The sequence below is a fragment of the Carettochelys insculpta genome, chromosome 15, assembly GCF_033958435.1.
Source record: "Carettochelys insculpta isolate YL-2023 chromosome 15, ASM3395843v1, whole genome shotgun sequence".
Taxonomy (NCBI): Eukaryota; Metazoa; Chordata; order Testudines; family Carettochelyidae; genus Carettochelys; species Carettochelys insculpta.
In genome coordinates this window covers 38186961-38204102 of record NC_134151.1, presented here as the reverse complement: position 1 = coordinate 38204102, position 17142 = coordinate 38186961, and positions in this window count along the sequence as shown.

The following is a 17142-nucleotide window of genomic DNA, read 5'->3' as shown; positions in this document are numbered from 1 at the left end:
TGGTCTCCTCACCTCAAAAAAGATATATTGGCATTAGAAAAGGTTCAGAAAAGGGCGACTAAGATGATTAGGGGCTTGGAAAGGGTCCCATATGGGGAGAGGCTAGAGAGACTGGGACTTTTCAGTTTGGAAAAAAGGCGATTGAGGGGCGATATGATAGAGGTATATAAAATCATGAATGGTGTGGAGAAAGTGAATATAGAAAAATTATTTACCTTTTCCCATAATACAAGAACTAGGGGACACCAAATGAAATTGATGGGTAGTAGGTTCAAAACTAATAAAAGGAAATTTTTCTTCACACAGCGCACAGTCAACCTGTGGAACTCCTTGCCCGAGGAGGCTGTGAAGGCCAGGACTCTATTAGGGTTTAAAAAAGAGCTTGATAAATTTTTGCAGCTTAGGTCCATAAATGGCTATTAGCCAGGGATAAAGTATGGTGCCCTAGCCTTCATAACAAGGGCAGGAGATGGATGGCAGGAGATAAATCACTTGATCATTGTCTTCTGTTCTCCTTCTCTGGGGCACCTGGCATTGGCCACCGTCGGCAGATGGGATGCTGGGCTCGATGGACCTTTGCTCTGACCCAGTATGGCCATTCTTATGTTCTTATGTAGCCCTGCCCAGGTTCCAGGCCCTTTCAAATAGCCCTGCTGTGGCAGCAACTTCAGGGAGCCAGGGAACTGAGATCCAAGGAGCTGCAGGACAGGAGGGGGACTCAGAGGTTGTAACCATGTGAGTGAGCAGAGCTGGGAGAGCTGGCAGCCAGCCTGGGAAGAGGACAGACTGAGCTCTGGGGCAGAGCTGGAAATGCGACACTGGGGAGCAAGAGCCAAGGGGTGGCAGAGGAACCCGCTGGAAGGGAAAAACGTGGAGCGGTGGGAGCAGAGATTAGCAGGGACAGCTGAGGGGAAGGAGAAAGTGGGGGAGGACCAGGACCACTGGGATGCAGAGGTGAGCTTGTGGGACAGAGAGGGGAAGGAGCTGAGCCGGGTACAAGACCTTTGGGGGGCAGAGCTGGGTAGAGGGTGGCTGCAGGGGGACATGGGGAGAAGGAGCTGGGCTGGACACAGAAGAGCTGGGGCCAGAGCTGAGCAGGGTTGCTGGGGGTGGCAGAGATGGGAAGGAAGGTGGGAGGGGCACCTCCAGGCTGGTGGGGAATGGGCTTGGGACCTCACAGGGGATCCTCTGACTGAGAACTGGCACTTGGGGAGGGAAGGCTTGATGCTCTGTTGGAGACATGGGGACAGGGGACCCACTGATTGTGCTTTCCTGGGGCCCAACTTCCTTCCAGCCATCCTGGCTGCATGAATGCTTTCTGCAGCAGACCAGCAATCTGCCAACTGCAGCTGGCTCTTCACGTGCATTGACTGCCCTACGGGAGCCTGCCAGATCTCTGACCATTCTGATGCTTGGCACAAGCTGATGGCATGTGGCGTCCTAGTGACACGTGAGAGTCGGGGAGTGGGTAGACATTGCCGACACAGACTAAGGAGCTTGGTATCAAGGGGCAGCCCACACTGACTCAGGGACCCTGGTTTGATTCTCAGACTGACAAGAGACTGTAACCAAGAGAGCAAATGCCAGTAGGAAGGGTTTGGCAGCCTGGATTCTGCCGGAGTCTCCAGGTCGAAGATGGGGACACCCGGTGAGCTAGCACTCTGGAGACTGGGGTCATGGAGGGGATCCTCAAGGAATCCATTTTGGAGCATTTGGAAGGGGGAAAAGTGATCAAGAGAAGTCAACATGGATTCACCAAGGGCCACCTGTACCTGACCAAGCTGATTAGCTTCTAAGGTAAAGTAACAGGCTCTGTGGACATGGAGAAGTCAATGAATGTGATATAGTTTGACTTTAGCAAAGCTTTTGATACAGTCTCCCGCAACATTCTTGCCCATAAGTTAAGGCAGTGTAGATTGGATAGATGGATTGTAAGATGGATAGAAACCTGGCTTGACGGATGGTCCAATGGGTCATGGTCAATAGCTCAATGTCTGGTTGCCAGTCAGTTTCAAATGGAGTGCCCCAAGGATCGGTTCTAGGGCCACTACTGTTCTACACTCAGAATCTGTGCTTGTGAGTGGGGAAGCATTGCCTCTCCAAGGCACCCAGGGATGTGTGAATTTCCCAGGCTACTGAGTGGGGGCTCGAGCCAGTTCTGTGTGAGGTGGATGAAAAGGAACCCCTAGATATTGAACCCGGCCCTTGAACCTGGCATATTTATTAATTCCCTGGTTGAGGGGATGGATTGCACCCTCAGCAAATTTGCAGATGACACTAAACTATGGGCAGAGGTAGATACATCAGAGGGTAGAGATAGGGTCCAGGATGACCTAGACAAATTGGAGGATTGGGCTAAAAGAAATCTGATGAGGTTCAATAAGAAGAAGTGCAAATCTTGCACTTGGGATGGAAGAATCCCAAGCACTGTTACAGACTGGGGACCAGTGGCTAAGTACCAGCAGAAGAGGAACTGGGGATTATAGTGGATGAGAGGCTGGATATGAGTCAACAGTGTGACCGTGTACCCAAGAAGGCTAACGTGGGTACATCAGGAGGAGCATTTTCAGCAGATCTAGAGAAGTTATTATTCTCCTCTTCTCGGCACAGGTGAGGCCACATCTGGAGTACTACATCCAGTTCGGGGCCCTCCCAGTATAGAAAGGATGTGGACACACTGGAGTGGATTCAGCAGAGGGGAACAAAAATAATGAAGGGGTTGGAGCACATGACCTGTGAGGAGAGGCTGAGAGATTTGGGCTTATTTAGTTTGCAGAAGAGAAGAGTGGTCGGGGTGATTTGACAGCAGCCTTCAACTTCCTGAAGGGGGGCTCTAACGAGGATGGAGAGAGGCTGTTGTCAGTGGTGACAGATGGCAGAACAAGGAGCAATGGTCTGAAGTTACAGAGAGGGAGGTGAAGGTAGGATATTAGGAAAAACTATTTCACCAGGAGGGTGGTGAAGCACTGAAACATGTTACTGAGAGAAGCAGTGGAATTTCAATCCCTAGACGTTTTTAAATCCCAGCTTGACATAGTCCTGGCTAGTACCAGATAGGTAGCCAGCCGTGTTAGTCTGTACCTTGGAGAACAAGAAGTCCTGTGACACCTTATAGACTAAAAGATATTTCGGAGCATAAGCTTTTGTGGGCAAAGACCCACTTTGTGACGTCTATAAGTCTATAAAGCTGCGTCTACACGTGCACGCTACTTTGAAGTAGCGGCACCAACTTCGAAATAGCGCCCATCGCGTCTACACGCGTCAGGCGCTATTTCGAAGTTAACTTCGACGTTAGGCGGCAAGACGTCGAAGTCGCTAACCTCATGAGGAGATAGGAATAGCGCCCTACTTCGACGTTCAACGTCGAAGTAGGGACCGTGTAGACAATCCGCGTCCCGCAACGTCGAAATTGCTGGGTCCTCCATGGTGGCCATCAGCTGGGGGGTTAAGAGATGCTCTCTCTACAGCCCCTGCGGGGATCTATGGTCACCGTGGGCAGCAGCCCTTAGCCCAGGGCTTCTGGCTGCTTCTGCGGCAGCTGGGGATCTATGCTGCAGGCACAGGGTCTGCAACCAGTTGTCAGCTCTGTGGATCTTGTGTTGTTTAGTGCAACTGTGTCTGGAAGGGGCCCTTTAAGGGAGCGGCTGGCTGTTGAGTCCGCCCTGTGACCCTGTCTGCAGCTGTGCCTGGCATCCCTATTTCGATGTGTGCTACTTTGACGTGTAGACGTTCCCTCGCTGCGCCTATTTCGATGTTGGGCTGAGCAACGTCGAAGTTGAACATCGACGTTGCCGGCCCTGGAGGACGTGTAGATGTTATTCATCGAAATAGACTATTTCAATGTCGCAACATCGAAATAAGCTATTTCGATGTTGGCTGCACGTGTAGACGTAGCCTAAGGTGCCACAGGACTTCTTGTTATAGTCCTGGCTGGGATTATTTAGTTGAGGTTGGTCCTGCTTCAAGCAGAAGACTGGACTAGACGACCTCCTGGGGTCCCTTCCAGCCCTAGAATTCTGCGATTCTGTGATTTTTTGGTGAGGGGTTTTCCCCTCGTGCTTTTTTTTAACCCCCTAAATGAATATACTGGGCTCTGGAACAACCATCTGGTCAAGGTACTCTGGCATAGCCCTAGAATTTGCTGGATTAAAGGCAAACTTCAAACACGATGAATTTCAAGGACACTGTCATCTTAAATCTGCAGGCTGGAGGGAGAGGGTTATGGGTCTCCACCCATCAAAAAGTCCTTGTGCTGCTAGCCCTGCACTGCTATGTCTTCACCATTCATATCCCAGGGTTGATATCCAACGCTCAAGTAACTGTTCCAGCTCAAATGGATTGAGCAGTGTCCTTTGCCTCTCAGGCTCACCAGTCTGACCCTGTAAGGGTCCCGTTCACATAACCAAACTTTCTCCATAGCCCCCTTCACATGCCCCACTTACAACTCTGTCCAGTCCATGCAGGCCCTGACACATCGCCCTGATGCATTCCCTCATGGAGCCTGAAGCAATGCCACCTTTGTGGTGGTCCAGTGTCCTCCTTGCTCTTGCCACCTGCTTCACTCACCCACCACTTCTGCCACCTATCCTGTTGGCCATCTGCCAGTCACTTCTGACAGCCACCCACCTGCTGCTTCTCCTACCGGCTTCCCACTGGTCGCTTCTGCCAGCTACTGGTCCTCTGTGCTCCACCAGCTGCTTGTCTGCTAGATTTAGGGTTTTGACGGCAAAACCCTGTGATTCCAGCTCTCTGGGACTTCAACTACCAGTGATTTCAGCTCATGGTGGCTTCAGCTCTCAGCCTAGCCACAGCATCTCAATATCCACCAAAGTACATTCTCACAAAATGACTATACACCTCAGCTTTAAATCTCTCTTTGAACAGTAGCAGGAGAAGCACTAATCAAATCAGTTTTAAAGCTGCATAGCCAAAAAACTCCCAGCAAGCTAGTCCAACCACTATCTTTCCCTGCTTCTACTTCACAATGCTCAGATGTGGGGAGCCCTGTGCAATCCATATCTTACAGAACAATGATGACTGCCCTGTACTCCCCAGAACACCTTCAAGTATTGGCGAGATTCCACAATTCTTTCACTGGATGATAGCATAAATTGTGACTTTACAACAACATGTTTACAACAGACAAAAGCTCATTGCTTCACCTGCTACCCATCAGGCTTTGGTTATTACTCGTTCCCATAATATAAGAACTAGAGGACACCAAATGAAATTAATGGGTAGCAGGTTTAAAACTAATAAAAGAAAGTTCTTTTTCACTCAGGGCACACTCAACCTGTGGAACTCCTTGCCAGAAGAGGCTGTGAACACGAGGACTATAATAGAGTTCGAAGAAGAGCTAGATAAATTCATGGGGGTTAGGTCCATAGAAGGCTATTAGCCAGCAGGGTAGGAATGGTGTCCGTGGCCTCTGTTTGTCAGAGGCTGGAGATAGAGGGCAAGAGACAAGTCGCTTGATCATTGTCTTTGGTCCACCCCCTCTGGGGCACCTGACACTGGCCACTCTCATCAGATGGGATGCTGGGCTAGACGGACCTTTGGTCTGACCCAGTAATAGCCATTCTTATGTTCTGATGTTAATGATTTGCCAGTTGGGCATTGTTTTAAATGCAATGAACCAAGGCCTGTGAAATCCAACTGTCCCAAGAACACCAACAGAGCGCAGTTCATTGCACCAGGGTCATACCCAGCGTCCTCAGGCCCAGATGCCTCACAAATACCCCAGAGCAAAGGGAGACCAAGTGTGAGCAGAAAGAAGGTTATTGCATGGAGAGACACTGGAGCACAGGTGTCTGTGATTTACCAGTCCCTGGTGGAACCCGAGCTCATTAACCCCCAGGCTCAAGTAACTGTTCGACACTTCAGGGTGGACTCTTTTGACCTGCCTCCAGCCAAGCTGCCAGGTAAACACAAGGGCTGGTCAGCAACTTGGACTTTTGCAGTCCATGATGACTATCCTATGTTGCTGGGAGAAGACTTAGCGAACCACATGAAACAAGCCAGGAGGGTGTGGGTGGTCACCCATAGCAGGGCTAAGCAAGTCTCCATACCTTACCCAGTTCTTGAGCCTCCTGCTAGGGACCAGTGTGTGCCCTCAAACACCCCAGGATTAGAGACCCAGACAGAAGTGACGGAGCCGGACCCCAGACTAGAACCTCCAACTTACAACAGTGAATCCAGTTCATGAAATCCAGAAGGAAACAAGCCCAGATCCGGAGTCTGTGAACCAGCAAGGGCTAGCATTGGAGCCAGCAGCAGAGGGCTCCAGGGAGCCTACAGCAGCAACTGAACCTGCAGAGAAGGCACCCCGAGAGCCTGCAAGGCTCTCCATTGCACTAATGGAAAGTGGTTCCTGAGGTGCCCATCTCACCTGCATTGCTTCCAGAGGGGCCCAGCTCAAGCCTACAACCCAGCAGGGAGCTGACATCTCCAGCAATGAGAGAACACTTCCAGGCAGAACAGGAAGCCGATGAGAGCCTCAAGGGAGCTTGGACAGCAGCCCAGAGCAACCCACTGCTGCTCAGCTCTTCTAATAGGTCCAGGTTTGTGATAGAAAGAGGGCTTCTATACAAGAAGCCTGTTTCTGGTGGGCCCAAGGAGGACTGGCATCCTCGGACACAGTTGGTAGTTCCAACTAAGTACAAGGAAACTTCTTAAGCTTAGCCCACGATCAGCCTAGTGGTCATGCTGTGGTGAACAGAACAAAGGACTGACTGAAAAAGTTGTTCCACTGGGAGGGATGGGCAAGGATGTGTCTAGCTATGTCCAATCTTGTGAGGTTTGCCAGTGGGTTAGGAAGCCCCAAGACCAGGTCAAGGCACCTCTCCAGCCATTCCCCATAATAGAGGTCCCATTTCAGTGTGTAGCTACGAATATTACGGGTCCTGGGACAGGCTGTTCACCGTCCAAGAGTGCCTAGGTGCAGTTAATTACCTCATCTCTTTCCCCAACCCTAATCTTAAGCCTAAGGTATATCATGTTCACTCTTTAAAGCCCTTTGATTTCCAAGAAATCATGGTCCTTTAGTTTACTGCCCAAAAAAAGGAAGTTGCTGAATGGCCAGAAGGAGCCTACTACGATGGGAAGAACAAGAGTAGAACAGAAGAGACGACCCTTTCCATGAATCTTAGCTATGAGCAGAGGTGGCAGATCATGGAGCTGTGAACCAGGTACACCCTGATGTTTGCAGCCACCCCAGGATGAACAGAAAGGGTGGTTCACTCCATTAACACAGGGGATGCTCACCCAGTCAGAGTCAAACCCTACCAATGCCTCCTGCAGCCAAAGCGGTTATGGAGAAGGAACTCAAGGACATGCTAGAGACGGTTGTAGTTTGCCCCTCTGTCAGTGCATGGGCTTCTCCAGTAGTCCTAGTTCCCAAACTGGATGGGGAAAAACTACTTTTGTGTGGACTACCATAAGCTGAATGCTTTAACTCACCCAGATAACAATTCAATGCCACATATAGTTGACCTATGGGAGGAACTGGGATACACCCAGTTCATCTCCACCTTAGAGGTAGCCAAGTACCTTTGGATGAATCAGCCAAGCAAAAGTCAGCCTTCATTACCCATGCGGGGCTGTATGAATCCTGCATCTGACAAAGCAGGTCTTTGCCCATGAAAGCTTACACTCCAAAATATCTGTTAGTCTATAAGGTGCCATGGGACTTCTTGTTGTTTTTGAAGAGACAGACTAACTCGGCTACCTCTCTGATGTATGAATTCAATGTTCTCCCTTTTGGGCTATGTAATGTACTGGCAACCTTCCAAAGACTTTTAGACAATCTGCCAGGGGGATTTGGTGAATTTGTCATAGCCTATCTGGATGATGTGGCTGTATTTTCTGACTCATGGCAGAACAACTAGAGCACCTCCAAGCTGTCTTCTAGAACATAAAGGAGGTAGGGCGAACTGTTAAGGCTAAAAAATGTAAAATTGGCCTCAACAGGGTGACTTACCTTGGAAACCAGGTGGGTCAAGGAACTATCAAACCTCTACAGGCAACAGTAGAGGTTATCCACAATTGGCTGATACCAAAAAATTTCAAAGGAACAGGTCCAATGCTACCTAGGCTTGGCTGGGTATTAGAGGCAGTTTGTACACCACTACAGTTCTGATGATTTCTGGATTGGTAGCCTATGGTTCCTCCATAAGCTCCAATGATGGCATTTTTCAACTGACAACAGTGTTCTTCCAAACCTTCAGGATGTGCTGTTGGCAGCTTTCTTTGAAGTGTTATCAGGAACTTACTTCATCTGATGGGGTTCTTCAAGCCTTGTACATTGTTCTTTTGTCGGATCTGTTTCCTCTGACTTCTCCATTTGGTGACAATCCTAATCACCATTGTGGACAAAATAAGTCAGTGATTGGTCCAACAGTCACCAGTGCTAGTCTTTGCCCATATGAGCAGGACATAACGTCAATCCTGAGTGCAGACAATGACGGTCTCTGAAGTGCCAGTGCTTCAATCTAGGATGTTGCCATGAGGTCTTAAATTTGTTTTTCTGGGCAAACAGGGTGTTTGTGATGACAAGCTTGCATTCTGCACGTTTCATAAAGAAGTACATTCCACTGGAATTGCTCTTGCCGACTCCTTATTTCCCAATGGCACACTGCCAGAGGTCAGCATCTCTTCAGACCCTGGCATTGAAATCCTCCACGAGCATAATTTTGTCTTCTTTGGGGAAGTCTTTCAAGATTGCTTCCAGTTGGGTATAGGACTTCTCCTTCACGTCATCTTCGGCATCTAGCGTTGGTGCATAAACACTCATGACTGTTGTCTGTTGTATTTTGGCAAGCTTCAAGCACAGTGTTCTGCTTCTTCATTGCCATGACCCTTCACCTCATTGATGGCAAAGCTTCCAGATGGCGTGAAGATTGTCGGTACAATGAACGGGAAGCTTTTCAATCTCAGGAGACTGGAGACCTCCACAAGCTTGATCCTGGAAATTCAGTACATGGGTGACAACATGGTTTCTGCTTTTTCTGCTGTATCCCTTCAGACCATCTTAAGTGCCTTTGCCCAAGGATATGAGAATCTTGGCCTCACTCAACATCAAAAAGACCAAGGTGCTCCACCAACCCTTGCTGACGGGACAAATCTCATGTACCTTCTATTGTTCAAAACATGATCCAAATCCCCCCAGTGTTGCAGGGCAAGCTGCACCTTATTCTCGGTTTTCTGAGTTTCCTTGAGGAACCAGAGCAGCTCAGCTGGGGCCCCAAAGAAGGCCTCGCTGCCTGACCCTGACATGGAACAAGGCGGCATGGGAAACATGGCAGCTTCTGTTGTGTTGGGGATAGGGGAGACAAAAAGTGTCTCCCAGGAGTCATCTGTGGAGAGCAGAGACACTAGAACCCCTGGGATGGCACTGGTGATGGTGGAGGCGGTTGGTAGGGTGGAGAGGGGTGGGAGTATGTAGAGAGAGAGAGGGAAGACCGGGGTCAGGGCAGGGCTCAGGGGGAAAATAAGGGGGGCTTGGGTAGAGGCAGGGGTGGTGACAGGCCTGGGGCAGGGCTTGGGGTGGCAGCAGAGGCATAGGTGGGAATGGAGGTGGGAGCAGGATCTGGGGTAATGAATATCTCCCTAGGATCATGGTCCCTGGGGTGTGGCTCCTCTCAGCCAGGGACCAAAGAGGCATGGACTAGGGTGGGGTCCTTGCCGATACTGGGTGTGGGTGGTTACATGAACCCAAGGTGTCAGATGATGCAGAGACAGTTGCTGGACCCTCCGTTGGGAGGGACAATGGTCTGTCCCCCCATTGATGGTGATGGTGGGGTCCACAGGCCTGCTGCCTGACTGCTCAGTTTCGGCTGTCACCCCAAGGGGCTCAACAGCCTCCAGCACCACATTATCTGCAGCTGGGTCAGCAGCCAAGGTCAGGGGCTTCTCCAGACAGAGGGGGATGGCCACGAGGGGAAGGGGTGGCACAGGAAGCTCCGGGGCTCCCCCATGGAATAATGTACCCTGTAGGTGGCTCCTTGGAAGGGCACCAGGGAGGACCCCTCCAAAGCCACCCTGTCACGCGCTGGCAGTGGCATTGGTATCTGTAACTGCCAGTGGAATGATAAGATTTGACAGAGGTTGGGGTCCTCGCTGCCAAACGTAGCTGAGGAGCCAAGTCCCAGGAGAGGGTGTGCCCACAAGCGCTCGTGAGTACTGCTCACTCGCTGCTGCAGAAAAACAGTCCCAGGTGGGACGGACATGGCAGTCAGCCCCGCTGAGAGGCCAGGAGCCAGTCTAGGTGATAAGGTGCATGGTAGTGGAGGGGGTGCTGGTGGAAGGGGTAGGGGGACAGCTAGGCTAGGGGGAGTGCTCCCTACCTCTCCCCCGGCTGCCCTCAGCTGCTAAAGTCCCTACCCCCACCCCAGAAACAGACAAAACAAAGTCACTGACCCCCTCCACAGCCCAGCAGTGTGCAGTTGTGGGTGGTGCCGATGGTGAAGGAAGCAGCAGCGGTGAGGGAGCAGTGGTTGGCCCAGAGGGGCGGAGGAAACCTCAGAGTCCTGCTGCCAGGAGTGGAGTTGGTGGTGCTGGGGTCACTTGTCCTGTCTCTGCTTCCAGGGTGGGGGGGCAGCCAGTGAGCTGCCCCCCACAACTTGCAGCAGCAACAGCAACAGCAGGTGTGCTGGTGCAGCAGTCCAGGGAACAGCAGTAGGTCAGCAGCAGTCCATCCATCCAGGTAGGCAGCTGGGGGCAAGGGGTCTCCTTCTACACCAGCCATTCTGCTCTACTTGCCTCACCAGCCAGGTGTTTGGCAGCTAACTGCTGGCCGGCTGTCAGTCACCTTCTGCTGCCATTAGCCTCTCTGATGCGACCTCTGCTGGTCTGGCTTGTGCTGATTTTCAGCTCTTCGCAGGTTGGACAGGAACATTGCAATTTTAGTGCTTATTGGAGCACTTCGGCATTACAAAAAAAGCTCTAATTTAACTCCTATTTAAACTCTTTCTTTGAACTGTGGGGAGGAACAGGTTAACCCTCACCATAGACCCTTGGAAGCAGTCCACAGCTCCTGGCTAGGACATCTGCCGATACCTTTTTCTTGCACAGGGGCTTGGCATTCAAGTCCCTAGCTTAAAAAGGTCCTTCAGTTGAAGGTGACCTCCTCATTTGGGACAGGTTAAGTACAGTTCTGCTCCCCTTTTTTATATAATAACGTCAACATTGTAACCACATTTCACTATCCCTGCATTCAGGGATTTGAAAGCAGCTGATTATTTTTAGCAAGACCATTCTATCTGCTGGCTATCTGAGCAGGGTAGATGTGTTCATGTAAATAAAGTGTTTTCCTGAAGTCTCTCCTCTTCCCAGTCAATGTCGGGGGAGAATCCATTCAGACCCTGCTTAAGCAGTTAACCCCCAAAATGTGTTAGTCACGTCACAGACCCATTGATTCCTACAGTGTAAATAACAACTTAGAATGTATCATTCTGAGCACCTTAATACCCGTTTTTTAACAAAATCATCACAATCTAGTGAAAAGGTTGGGTTTCAATCAATGTTTTGTCAACAGTTTTCAGACTACTTTCTAGACCACATAGCAACTTCTAACTCATACTTCTCACAGGTAGGCGCATCCTAAATTCACCACTGCAATGGGAACATTTCAACCTCTTCGCTCTCACAGATTCTAGTGCTGATCAGTTCCCTATCACTGCCTTCGCATGTAGGACAAGTAATGCAAATCTTGGCTTTGAGCACTATTCAGAATGCTGAATTCTCTGTGGAGCCAAGCACTGAGATGAAGGTGATTCCATCTGGCTTTCACTTTCCGTGAGCAGATCCCTGAATGGAGACAAATTCTCACCTCATCATCCATTGTAGGGGCCTTGCCAGAACCCCTCACTTGCCATTTCTTTTACAATACAGTAAACACACAGCAATGAATATTTTCCCTGACTGTATTTTCCCTTTACCAAGGTACAGAACACTGCTCTCGAGTGTCACCCCAGCTCATAACAGAATTATTGTGAGGCCCGGCCAGAGAACAGTTGAAAGTGCAACACCAAGAATGTGCCTGACAGGCCCCCCCTTCCTCCTCCAATCTCCTTTCTTCTCAAAGAAATCCACAGGCAAAGATCTGGTATATACCCTGCACCCATCTCCTCCCAAACTATTGTAACCACTGAACCACAGAGTGTTGAGAGGGCTGTGGTATCTTTGCTCCTTGGTGTCCAACTGTCCGTGCTCCAACCATTAGGGTCATTCGGCTGTTGCTTTCAGTGGCTTCCCAAGAACATGCTGTTACCAGGGAAATGGATCCAGGAACGAGTGAGAAGTAACCCGTCTCGGAGAGATGTCAGGCTCACCTCTACCTGTTTCTTGTCACCAGTGAACTAACTCCCTCACAAGGTGTACCCCTCTCCAGTGTGGTGCAACAAGGAGAAGTGTAGACTCCTGCACCTGAGGTGGAAAAATCCCAAGCACTGTTACACGCTGAGGACTGACTAGCTAAGCAGCAGTACAGCGGAAAGGGACCTAGAGGTTATAGTGGATGAAAATCTGGATATTTAATAAACATTGCACCCATGTAGTCAAGAAAGCTAATGGCGTATTGGGGTACATGAGGAGGAGCATTTCGAGCAGATCTAAAGAAGTGGTTGTTCCCCTCTATTCAGCACTGGTGAGGCCACATCTGGAATATAGTATCCAGTTTTGGGCCCCCCAGTATAAAAAGGCTGCATATGTGCTGGAGGAGGTTCAGCAAAGGGCAACAAAAATGACTAAGGGGCTGGAGCACAAGACCTATGAGGAGAGACTGAAGGATTTGGGCTTGTTTAGTTTACAGAAAAGAAGACTGAGGGGTGATATAGTAGCAGCCTTCAAATTCCTGAAGGGGAGCTGTAAAGGGGAGGGTCAAAAACTGTTCTCAGTGGTGTCAGATGGCAGAACAAGGAGCAATGATCTGAAGGTAGAGAGGGAGAGGTGCAGATTAGATATTAGGAAAAACTACTTCAGCGGGTGGGTGGTGAAGCACTGCAGTGCGTTGCCTAGGGAGGTGGTGGATTCGCCGTCCCTCGAGGTTTTTAAGTCCCGGCTTGACAAAGTCCTGGTTGGGATCACTTAGTGGGGGTTCATTCTGCTTGAAGCAGGGGGCTGTACTAGACGACCCCCTGAGGTCCCTTCCAGCCCTGGGATTCTATGATTCTAAATAAGGAAAGATGCACCTCAGAAAACAAGGGCAATCCAGGAATAAGTATTGAAGGCATTCAAATCCAGAGTTTGGGGGAAGACAGATGAACACACAATATAATCAATACAACAAAACAATGAGCTAAAACAGCAAACAGTGAGCTTTCCTTGTGAAAACAGAGCCAAAGTGACCAGAGTGGGGCACGAAGCCCTCGCCCAAACCATCCCACTTGGCAGAAGGAACAAAAGGGAGATGGAAAAGACCCCTGTAGGTTTCTATGTGCAGGCTGGGAATACGCAGTGCAATGCCTGGGACCTACAACCTTCGGGTTATTATGAAGCCTTCAGTGAGGAGAACCAGGGAGAGCCAATGAGGATGCCGACGCCTGCGGAGAGAAGTCCTCTCGGATGAGGTTCTTCCCTAGGCTGCAGGACGGATGGTAAGTCTAGACATAGTAAGTAAACACCTCTGTCTCCTTCGCTAGGGAACAGATAATGTTCTCCAGAGCAAGAGTCTTTGGTGGGAAGAGCTCTGAGGAGACGGAACCCTCAGGGCGTTCTTCTGGCAGGAAAAACCGGCTTGATCTCGTTCTACCTGACACAGTCCAGACTCAAAGGCCCTTTGCTGCTGATGCAACAATATGGAGTTTATGATCACAGTTCATGGACTCCATTTGGATTTCACAACATTGTAATCATAGTATATAAAATCCAACATAATTAACATTATAAAACCCCATAATAAACATTGTGATTAACAACAGAATGTATTTAATCCCAATAATGTGCCCGCTTGGTTACATGAAGCACTGATTTACTAAGGCTTCCAGAAGGGGCTGCAAACACCCCGGGTACAGCTGCTGTACAGTTACAAACAATGTGCTGCTGAACCCGGCAGGCCCAGCCCCTCGGGGAGCGTCGGTCAGCAGTATGTGGGGAGCTCCTCAGGCCTGGCACCAGGAACACTCCTGACTCAGACTCCCCTACGCAGGCCTGCAGATCCCTCCACTGGGGCGCAGGCTTTTTGTCCTTTCCCATGGCTTCTCCTTTGCCAGCCACAGGCTGCCCCCCAGCCTTTCCCATACAGCCCCCTACCCCACCCCTTGGAAACCCTACTCTATAGGGCTCGGTCACCCTCAGCCTGCTGACCTTCTGTGCCCCATGTCTCCAGCTGCCTGCTGCTCTGAAAGCCTGGCTCCTGGACCTGGGGGATTGTTGGGAAGCTTGGCTTTTCTTTTAAAAACAACAGTATCTGGAACCTGTGATCCCAGACAAGCTGGGAAACGTAACCTCCGAAGGGAGCAAGCATCAATGAGTAAGTCAACAGGGCCCTATCACTGACATGCAGTTGTGGGGGCCTGACTCAGGAATTTTGCGGCATGGAGGTTGTCACACTGTGCTTTGTGTGTACAGCTGCTCCTGCCTTTGGGAGCAGAGAAAAGAACTCCCCACTGTTTCTCCAAGCAGCATGGGGGCCATGTGGAGCCCCGCAGCACCATAGCCCATAGAAACCTCACATCTTTCCCAGTCCCCACTATAGTGGCCTGTAAGCTGAACCCAGCCATGACCTCCGGGGCACACAAAGGGGTGGGGGAGTCCTACTGCATGGGGTCTGTTCTTCCCTCCGGCCCCTGTGCAGCACAGCCACTGCCTGCCCAGCTCCTGTGGATCCCATCACACCCATTTGCTACCTTACTTCAAGGCTGCCTGGGGCTGCTGGCTGCACACTGCTGCCATGTGGCCACATCCCAACCCTCCTGGCTGAGATCGAATTTACGAGCTGCTCTTGCAAACACGCTGGCAAGTGCTTGAATTGTCGAGTGGCTGGCAAAGCATGAGGCACAGGGCACATTCAACATGCAGTATGCTGGCTCCTGGTACAGGGTAGCAAGGATTAATATGACTGCACTTCAAGGTTGCAGTATTCAGCAACCAACAGACTGATACCCGGCACACCTGTTTGAATGTAAATAAGTTGCCTTCCGCTGCAACGCTGCAGTTAGAATTACAAAGGCGTACACAGTATTTACCTATGGATTTCAGGAAGTTTAACTTGTCTCTACTAACATTTACTGCAGCCCCCAATGGGCATTTGAGGCCACCACGTGCTTGCCCTGCTCACAAGCATCCAGTAATGTGAGCTTGTTTATGTTAAGGTTGGGAAACTGCTGTTGTTCATGCAAGCACCTGTGATCATATGAGAATGACAGGTTTAGTGCATAACAAGAGTCTTTGCTATTTCTCGGCTGGAAACATGCAAGCCTCCTTCTGGAAAAGTTTTAACCAACCAACCTGGGAGCACCAAATATGCATCTGACATAGAGGACCAACCAGACATCCCGAATCAGAAACAGGGAATGACTATTTGCTATAAGGATTTCTAGAGTCAGTGACAGTTTCACGGGGATTTCCTAGTCCAAGGGCACAGCCTGACTTCTAGTCGCTATATATGGCAGGGATTCCCAGCCTATGGGTCGAGACCCAAACATAGGTCACCACTAGATTTCCTAAGGGTCACCAGCTGGGTGGCTCCAAGCCGCATGTGGCTTTGTAAGGAGCCATTTCCAGCTCCTGCCACTCACTTCTCTAGCTCCCAGTCCCTGCCCTGCTGTGCTGAAATGGAACTCAGTTTAATTGGTTTAAATACCAGCAGGAGGGATCCAGCCATTAAACTAATTAAACTGAGTGCCATTTCAGCATGGCAGGGCAGGAAACTGCCAGTGCTGCAGGTGGGGGAAGGGAGTAGGAGGGCTTTGGAAAGCTGCACAGAGGCTGCGGTGGTGGCCCAGTGAAGGAGCAGCAGCGGCACTCGTATGAAGTAGGTAGGGATGTTTTGGGACTACAAAGGATTTAAGCCTGGGGGCGGGGGAGCCGCTTGGGGTTACGAGAGGTTTAAGCCTGCGGGCAGAGGAGTGGTGTGATCTGCAGAGCTCCACACTAGCAGATTCCATCAGACCCACAAACCACTGCCACCATGAAGACAGCAGCTGTCACTGTGTTCCTCGTGCTGGGACTCTTCTGCAGCTTTCCGTAACTTTGGGCTCGACGGAGCTCTTTGTCTGATCCCTCTAATCTTCCTGCACCTTCCCCACCACAGCACTCACAGTGAGTTCTGGAGTGGCAGGTGTAGGGGGTATGTGACCTCTCAGTTACCTCCCACACACCTCCCCTGTTTTATCCTTGGCTGCGCTCATAGGTCTCCCCTCGTAGAGGCTGAGTCAACCATCTGCCTGTTTTTTCCTGTCAGCAAAACGTCTCTGTTTATTTCCCATGATGAGGCCTTGAAAGGAGGATGTCACCATTGCTCATCAGGGTTGCAGCATTGAGTTCTTGGTCTCTTTTTTTCTTTACAGTGACAACCTTGGAAGTCATTGCTTTAAGGGGGTATGGACAGTGCTGACCCTCAGTGGTCCTGAACACTGATATGGATCTCAGCCTCATTTGCTTTTCGTTCCCACTAGCAGGACCCTACCTGAGCCACATTCTCATCCCACCCTCCATGTTCACAGATCCCAACAGCATCACTGACTATCCCCGTGCTTGTGCAATAAAATAAACTCAGCAGAATTCATGACCACTGTGATTCTTTTCCTTCTCCAAGGAGGGACTGTGCTCTCCAGTGTCTCACACCACCTCTGCAAACAGGAGAGAAGAGCCTCTAACAGACCGGGTAGATGAGAACACAAAGTGCAATGACCAGTCACTTGCACTAAAGGACTCCAGGATTGGAAGTTTATTATATCACTGCTTGACATGCCCTTTCCTACGAGACAGCTCAATGAGCAAACCCCAGATATGTTCCCTGTATCTGACTCCTTTCCACCCTTCAGCCTTATGGTCAGATCAAGTCAGAAAACACTAAGTAGGGCCTCAGTAAAAGGCCTTTGCCAAGGAGAACAGCAAGGGATTGATGGGGATGGGATCCTGAGGTGGGGTGTAGAAACAGCACACAGCGATGGAAGGGGATGAAGGACAATACTGGGCCCCACA